Below are 6,624 nucleotides of genomic sequence, written 5' to 3'. Positions count from 1 at the left end.
TTATATTGATTTTTGACTAATACATTTTGCAAGACTCACAAAGGAAAGAAGAGGTGCAATAGAAGCTGACAATGATAATGATGGCATCTCTCCTGAAGATACTCTTGATTTTTTTCAAAACCATTTTCATTTAATTCATTCTACAAATTCCAAATGGCTACTAAAATCCAGATGCTCTATCAGGCACCAGACTAGGCATGGAGTAAACAAAGAACAATGGGACATTAAGACACAGTCTCTCTCATTAAGAAGTTTACAGTCAGCCAGCATTCATTACGGTGATTTTCTAACATTTTTTCAGCAACAAAATCAAATAATAATCTTACTTGGCATCTGTATCAGTCAGGATAGTCCTGGTTATGCTGCGGTAACAAATGAGCCTGACATTCCAGTGGCTTATAACAACAAAGGTTTATTTCTCATTCATGCTTCATGCCCATCACGGATCAGCTAAGGCTCTGCTTCACATCCTCTTCATTTCAGGACCCAGGGTAATGTATCAGCCTCTATCTGGAACTCTGCTTGTCTTACAGCAAAGGAAAAAGAGATGAGCATATAAAACCCATACCCTGGCTCTTAAGGCTTCTACCCAGAAATAACATGTCTTTGCTACTCTTATTTCATGGGTCAAAAGAAATCTCATGACCAAGTCCAGCATCCTCAAAGCCCAGAAATATAATCTTCTCCAGGAAAGAGCAGCAAATATTTTTGAAGAATAATAGCACACCTCAGTATAGAAAGTAAATAAACGGATGGAAGTAGCATCCCTTGTCCTGAGGAATCTTTATAGAATCTTCAGCCTCTATGAAATTCAGTTGAAAAACCATCTAACCATCATCTCATCTGAAATTCATAAAAGCCTAGGAAGTAAGCCGAGAAATTGTAATTGTCCCATCTGAAAGGTAAGGAACCTCTCTGAGGCCCAGGAACTTTACATAACCTCCCAGAAGACAGACCAGGATAGAGTACCGGTGCCTCCTGCTTTACTAACCTCCCTGTGAGACCTTGCTGGAGCCCCAGGCCCCGCATACATGAAGCCCTTTGTCATAATATCCACGGAATTCCTAAAAGCTGAGAAGAAAGCTGTCTCTTTCTTAACCACTCACTTTGGCCGCAGCTGCATTTTGTCCCAGGTGGCCTGCTGCACACAAGGCCATGCTGGGCAAAATCACCGCAGAAATCCTGGCTCGGTTTGACCTTTGGAGTGTGCTTACAACACATTCCGAAAAGCAGCAGACACATCGTGTCAGCTCCACCAGCAAGCGCTTCAGAAAACGAGGCCTAAGAAAGACCTAAAGGGAGAACAATTCAGCCTAAAGAGATGGTACCAGGCAAGGCAATAAGAGCTAAGTAGAGAGGTGACAAGACACAGTCCCTGCCTCTAGAGATTTCAGAGGAACAGGGAAGATGGACTTGGAGAGGATGCTGAATGCGTCACTGTTTAGGGGTGATTCCATAGGATGTAGCCTCTAGGAGTGAGGAGAACAAGAGAGGAGGGAGGCCCCCTTGGATTCTGAAGCCAGAAGGCCAGCATTTATAAGGTGAGTGAGGCCCTTGTTGACCAGTACCACCAATATGTATGAACTGTTACCCACCTGGAAGAAAGAGCTTGGACTTGGAAACTAAGGCTCAGGCTTGACTTCCAGTCCTGTCACTCATTTTTCCATACAACCTCAGGCAAACCTCTAAGCCCATCAGAGCCTTGGTTCCTTGCCTCTAAATAGGAGATAAGTACAACCTGCCCTAGCTGCTTCACAGGGTGGTAGTTTAGGCCAAACACATTGTGAATAAGAAACTGCTCGGTTACATGTAAACTTGGCCTCTCTTCACTGTCATAACTGAGCGCTGCCTCAGCACACGCTAGGATGATCAAGTCATCCGGTTTGACTGGGGCTTTCTCAGTTGTAGCAGTGACAGTCCCACATCCCAGGAACCTCCACAGTCCCAGACAAAACGGGACAATTGGTTTGTCCATCACATATTCTGACCAGGAGGGTGGGGAGGTCCCTGCTAGCCATAACACTGTTTCTAAAATTTCTAACTGGTGTACAATTCAGTGGGTTTCAGTACATTCACAAGGTTGTGCGATTATCAACTATCAACTATTATCAACTATCCAGCTCAGAACAATTCCGTCACCCTAAAGAGAACTCATTAGGAGTCAGTCCCTATTCTCCCCTCCCCTCAGCTCCTGTCACCCACAAATCCACTTTCTAGCTCTACGGATTTGCCAATTCTGGACGTTTCATATAAATGGCATCAAAAAATATGTGGTCATTTGGGTCTGGTTTCCTGCACTTAGCAGAATGGTTTCAGGTTCATCCTGGTGTAGCATGCATCAGTACTTCATTCATTTTTGTGGGTGAATAATATTCCACCGTGTGGATATACCACATTTGGTTTATCAATTCATCTATTGATGGACCTTTAGGTTTCTTCTACTTTTTAACTACTATGAACAGTGCTGCTATAAACATTTAACATATAAATTTTCATGTGACCATATGTTTCCATTTCTCTTAGGTGCTCATTAGGAGTAAAACTGCTAAAAAAAAAAAACCAAAAAAACAAGAACAACTGCTGAGTCATACGGTATCTCTATGTTTAACTTTTTGAGGAACCACCAAACTTTTCCAAAGAAGCTACATGTTACATCCCACTAATAGTGGATGACGGTTCCAATTTCTCCATATCTCCATTTGTTATCATATGTCTTTTTTATTACAGTCATCCTAGGGAGTGGAAAATGGTAACTCACTGTGGTTTTGATATGCATTTCCCTGATGGTGTGCATTTTTCATGTCCTTATTTGGTCATAACACTTGAATTCCAAAAAAAAAGGGATCATCTCGCCGTCCTGAATCTCCTTTTTGAGAACATAGGAGCTCTGGCAAGTTACCAACTCCTGGACACAAGAGAAGAGCCTCTGTCTGGTCCTGCCCAGGACAAAGGTCCAGATGCCTGTCCACAGCTACAGAATAAAGTCCAAATTCTTTCATGGCATCCAAAGCCCTTCACTATCGATCTCTGATTTACTTTTACATCCTCAACCCCTTTTTTCCCTACGTGAACACTCCACTCCAACAGAGCAATTGTTGCCCAAATAGACAATCTATTTACTGTCCCCGGGAACACATCACTCATGTTTCCTCCTTTGAATCAGTAGCCAGTGGGAATCTCAGTTCACAAACTCACAAGTGTGAGAAATGTTACAACTTTCTCCTTTTCTATCAACCAACGAGTTCTGGCCTTAACTACCTTCCTGCAAGACTGGTAAGAGGGACTTCCCTGGTAGTGCAGTGGTTAAGAATATGCCTGCCAATGCAGGGGACACAGGTTTGAGCCCTGGTCTGGGAAGATCCCACATGCTGCAGAGCAACTAAGCCTGTGCGCCACAACTACTGAGCCTGCGCTCTAGAGCCCACGAGCCACAACTACTGAGTCCACGTGCCGCAACTACTGAAGCCCACGTGCTCTACAGCCCATGCTCCGCAACAAGAGAAGTCACTGCAATGAGAAGCCCGCGCACCACAGTGAAGAGTAGCCCCCACTTGCCGCAACTAGTGAAACCCCGTGCGCAGCAATGAAGAACTAACGCAGCCAAAAAATAATTTTTTTTTTAATTAAAAGAAAAATGACTGGTGAGAAATTCTGCCTCTGTCATTCTGAGGACTCTACCCAATGCTAGAAAGATGTCAAGGTTTCAGGGACTTACACACTGTCAAAACGTGGAAGGGGAGGGTGGGAGATGGGATATGATGATGAAGATTACCATGGAGATGGAGACTGTCCTGGTTCCCATGGCCCCTCCAGTTCTGGTGGTTCTTCTAGGCCCGCCAGAAGCACTGCAGCCTTCACCCATGCTGCAAGCCCTATGCCTAGAACCTGCCCTTCCTCTAAGAACACCCCCCCAACACATACACACACAGGGTCCTGCTGTAGAATGACTCTCATGGAACCTACAGACTCTCTCCTTCTCCTTGGAGAACTTCTGTCCACTCATATTCCTCCCCCATTTTTGAGAAACCCCATGGGGGTGTCTCACATATGGGTCTGCACTGTCCTTGGAGCCACTCCTGGCATCTCCATTTCCTCCTCACCCGCCGCTGGCCTCCTAGGGCTCCATGCTTCCCAGCTGCCTCTCTGGGATAAACTGGCCTGACACACTACATCAGCAACTGCTGGGTGCCTTCTGCTCACACTGCCTGCTGGTGCTGGAGGTCCCTGGCCACTTCTTCATGTCCCAGTCACCTCTAGTCAGTGACCTCCACCCAAGACACAAGTCCACAGCTCATGGCACCTGTGCTTACCACAGCTTGCAGAGACTACAGTGCTACGACTTTCTGTTCCCTTTTATTTGACTTCCACTTTCTAGGATTCAGCAGGAATCTAAGAGAGGGAAGTCAGAGAACAATCTGAGAGGCATGTACCATGCTCTACTCTAAATTCTTCCTCCCGGATATCATATGATCCCGCAGTTCCTCTCCTAGGTATATACCAAGAGAAATAAAAACATACGTCCACACAAAAATCTGTACCTTAAGGTTTATAGCAGCTTATTCATAAAGCCAAAAAAGTAGAAAGAACCCAAGTGATGAGCCAATCAACGGATGAATGGATAAACTGTGGTATATTCAAACACTGGATTATTATTCAGCTGTGAAAAGCAGTGAAATGGGGATATATACTACAACGTGGATGAACCTTGAAAACATTATGATAAACGAAAGCTACTAGATACAAAAGGTCACATAGTGCCTGATTGCATTTATATGAAATGTCCAGAATAGGTAAATTCACAGAGATTGTGTTTGCTAGTGCTGTGGGAACAGGACAGATTGTAGGGTGGTGGCTAAAGGGTGCACGCTTTCTTTTGGGGGTGACGAAAACTTCCTAAATTTCATTGTGGTGATGGTTATGCAACCCTGTGAATAAAACAAAACCCACTGAATCGTAACTTTAAAGTATTCTTTTAAAAAATGTATTTATTTTTGGCTGCGCTGGGTCTTTGCTGCTGCGCGTGGGCTTTCTCTAGTTGCAGCAAGTGGTGGCTTCTCTTGTTGCGGAGCACGGGCTCTAGGCGCACGGGCTTCAGTAATTGTGGCACGTGGGCTCAGTAGTCGTAGCTCGCAGGCTCTGGTGCGCAGTCTCAGTACTTGTGGCACACAGGCTTAGTTGCTCCGTGGCATGTGGGATCTTCCCAGACCAGGGCTCAGACCCATGTCCCCTGCATCGGCAGGCAGATTCTTAACCACTGTGCCACCAGGGAAGCCCCACATTGAATTGTAACTTTAAATGAGTGAACTGTAAATTATGTCTCAATGAAGCTGTTATCCAAAAAAAAATAAAAATCTACCTTCCCTTCCTCCTTAACCCATTATCCTTAGTCCTCTCTCTCCCTTCGGAAAGGTTCTTTCCCATAAGGCCCTTCCATCTTTTGTGTAAATGAAATCCCACTGGACTTTCCAAACATACCCACACGTTTCTAAATTTGCAACAGGTATACCACTTAGGCTGACCTCTATGATGCCAGCCCCAAGTGTTCGTTGATAGGGATGCTCCTAGCTACCAAATAGTGTTTGAACTCTTTCCAGAGTCTGAGAAGAAATTAGCATCTAAGAGTCTTGAATTCTGCATTATCTTTATCTCTGAAGTTGCTGATAAGTAAGAGTATTTTCTGAGGACCCCCTTCCCCAAGCACCCCCAGCCTCAACCCATTTCTTCATCTGTGTCTCACTCTGGACTGAAGTGTGACCACAGATGTGTCCTGTGTACATCTTGCCACACACCCCTGTGTGAGGACAGCAAGAGTTGGTTCTACACTGTAGCCACCTAGGTTCAATTCTTTATTACGATACTTCCTATCTTTGTGAATACTTCATATCACAACACTGGATGTGACTCAGTGGCTAATGGGGAAAGTTTAATATTATTATTACATGGGAGATACGGCTGTGCCACCCAGTAGGGAGTCCACTGTCCAATCACGGTGGAAAAGTTGGAAGATGAAGGAAGAGCGTAAAAGATGCCCCTGTGATGACCGTCGTGAAGGAAGCTGGTCTCACAGAACAAGGTGAAGGAGGTGGCAAGTGGAGTTAACACAAAGGCCAAGTACTCAGGCCAGAGCACTTGCGAGGTGCTGTGTGGCAAGCCAATCCCATGAATGACAGGAGCATTCAGCCAGCATTCCAACAAGGAAATTTAGAAGGAAGCAAGATGGGGTGAATCAAAGCCTTTTGTGGAGTCAGTTGATGTGGTGGTCATGAAAGTCTGTACAATGAGCAGCTACTCAGGCCACGCAGAGCAACAAGGCTACTCCGCCTCCAGCCTTCTCAGCACCACTCTCCCCCTTCGGTGGCATTAAGTCAAAACTGCAGCAAACAGAGGCAGCCAAATGGGCTAGAGCTGCCTACAGACCTGGGCTGAAGCAGCTCCCCCATCTTCTCCCAGGAAGAACTATCCTCCTTTCTCTGAAACGTTCAGGGTGAGAGGGGGAGCGAGGAAGAAGCCTAGAGTGTTGAATAATGAAATCCCTAAACAGAAAGGGGAATTCATCTTTATCAGGAAGATTCCAAGCCAGGGGTTTAGAGAGCTATGAATAATCATGAAATAATGATTTCAGAG

General features: G+C 45.2%; 1 protein-coding gene across 5 annotated transcripts in view; it reads right to left on the bottom strand.

The window, feature by feature from the left end:
• Positions 1–392: 392 nt before the first annotated feature.
• Positions 393–6,624, bottom strand: part of SLC35F5 (solute carrier family 35 member F5) — a 129,206-nt gene continuing 122,974 nt past the window's right edge. For 4 of the 5 annotated variants that reach the window (XM_049712624.1, XM_049712623.1, XM_004276489.3 and 1 more), the window contains one exon: positions 393–526. The gene's annotated coding sequence lies outside the window, so the exon portion shown is untranslated. Of the gene's footprint in view, positions 527–1,106; positions 1,293–6,624 lie in introns of all 5 variants that reach the window. The other variant, XM_049712625.1, reaches the window with a different exon arrangement.

This window comes from Orcinus orca, chromosome 7, assembly GCF_937001465.1.
Source record: "Orcinus orca chromosome 7, mOrcOrc1.1, whole genome shotgun sequence".
NCBI lineage: Eukaryota > Metazoa > Chordata > Mammalia > Artiodactyla > Delphinidae > Orcinus > Orcinus orca.
The sequence above is the reverse complement of the archived record's forward strand: the minus strand, read 5'-3'. Positions and strand labels throughout refer to the sequence as shown.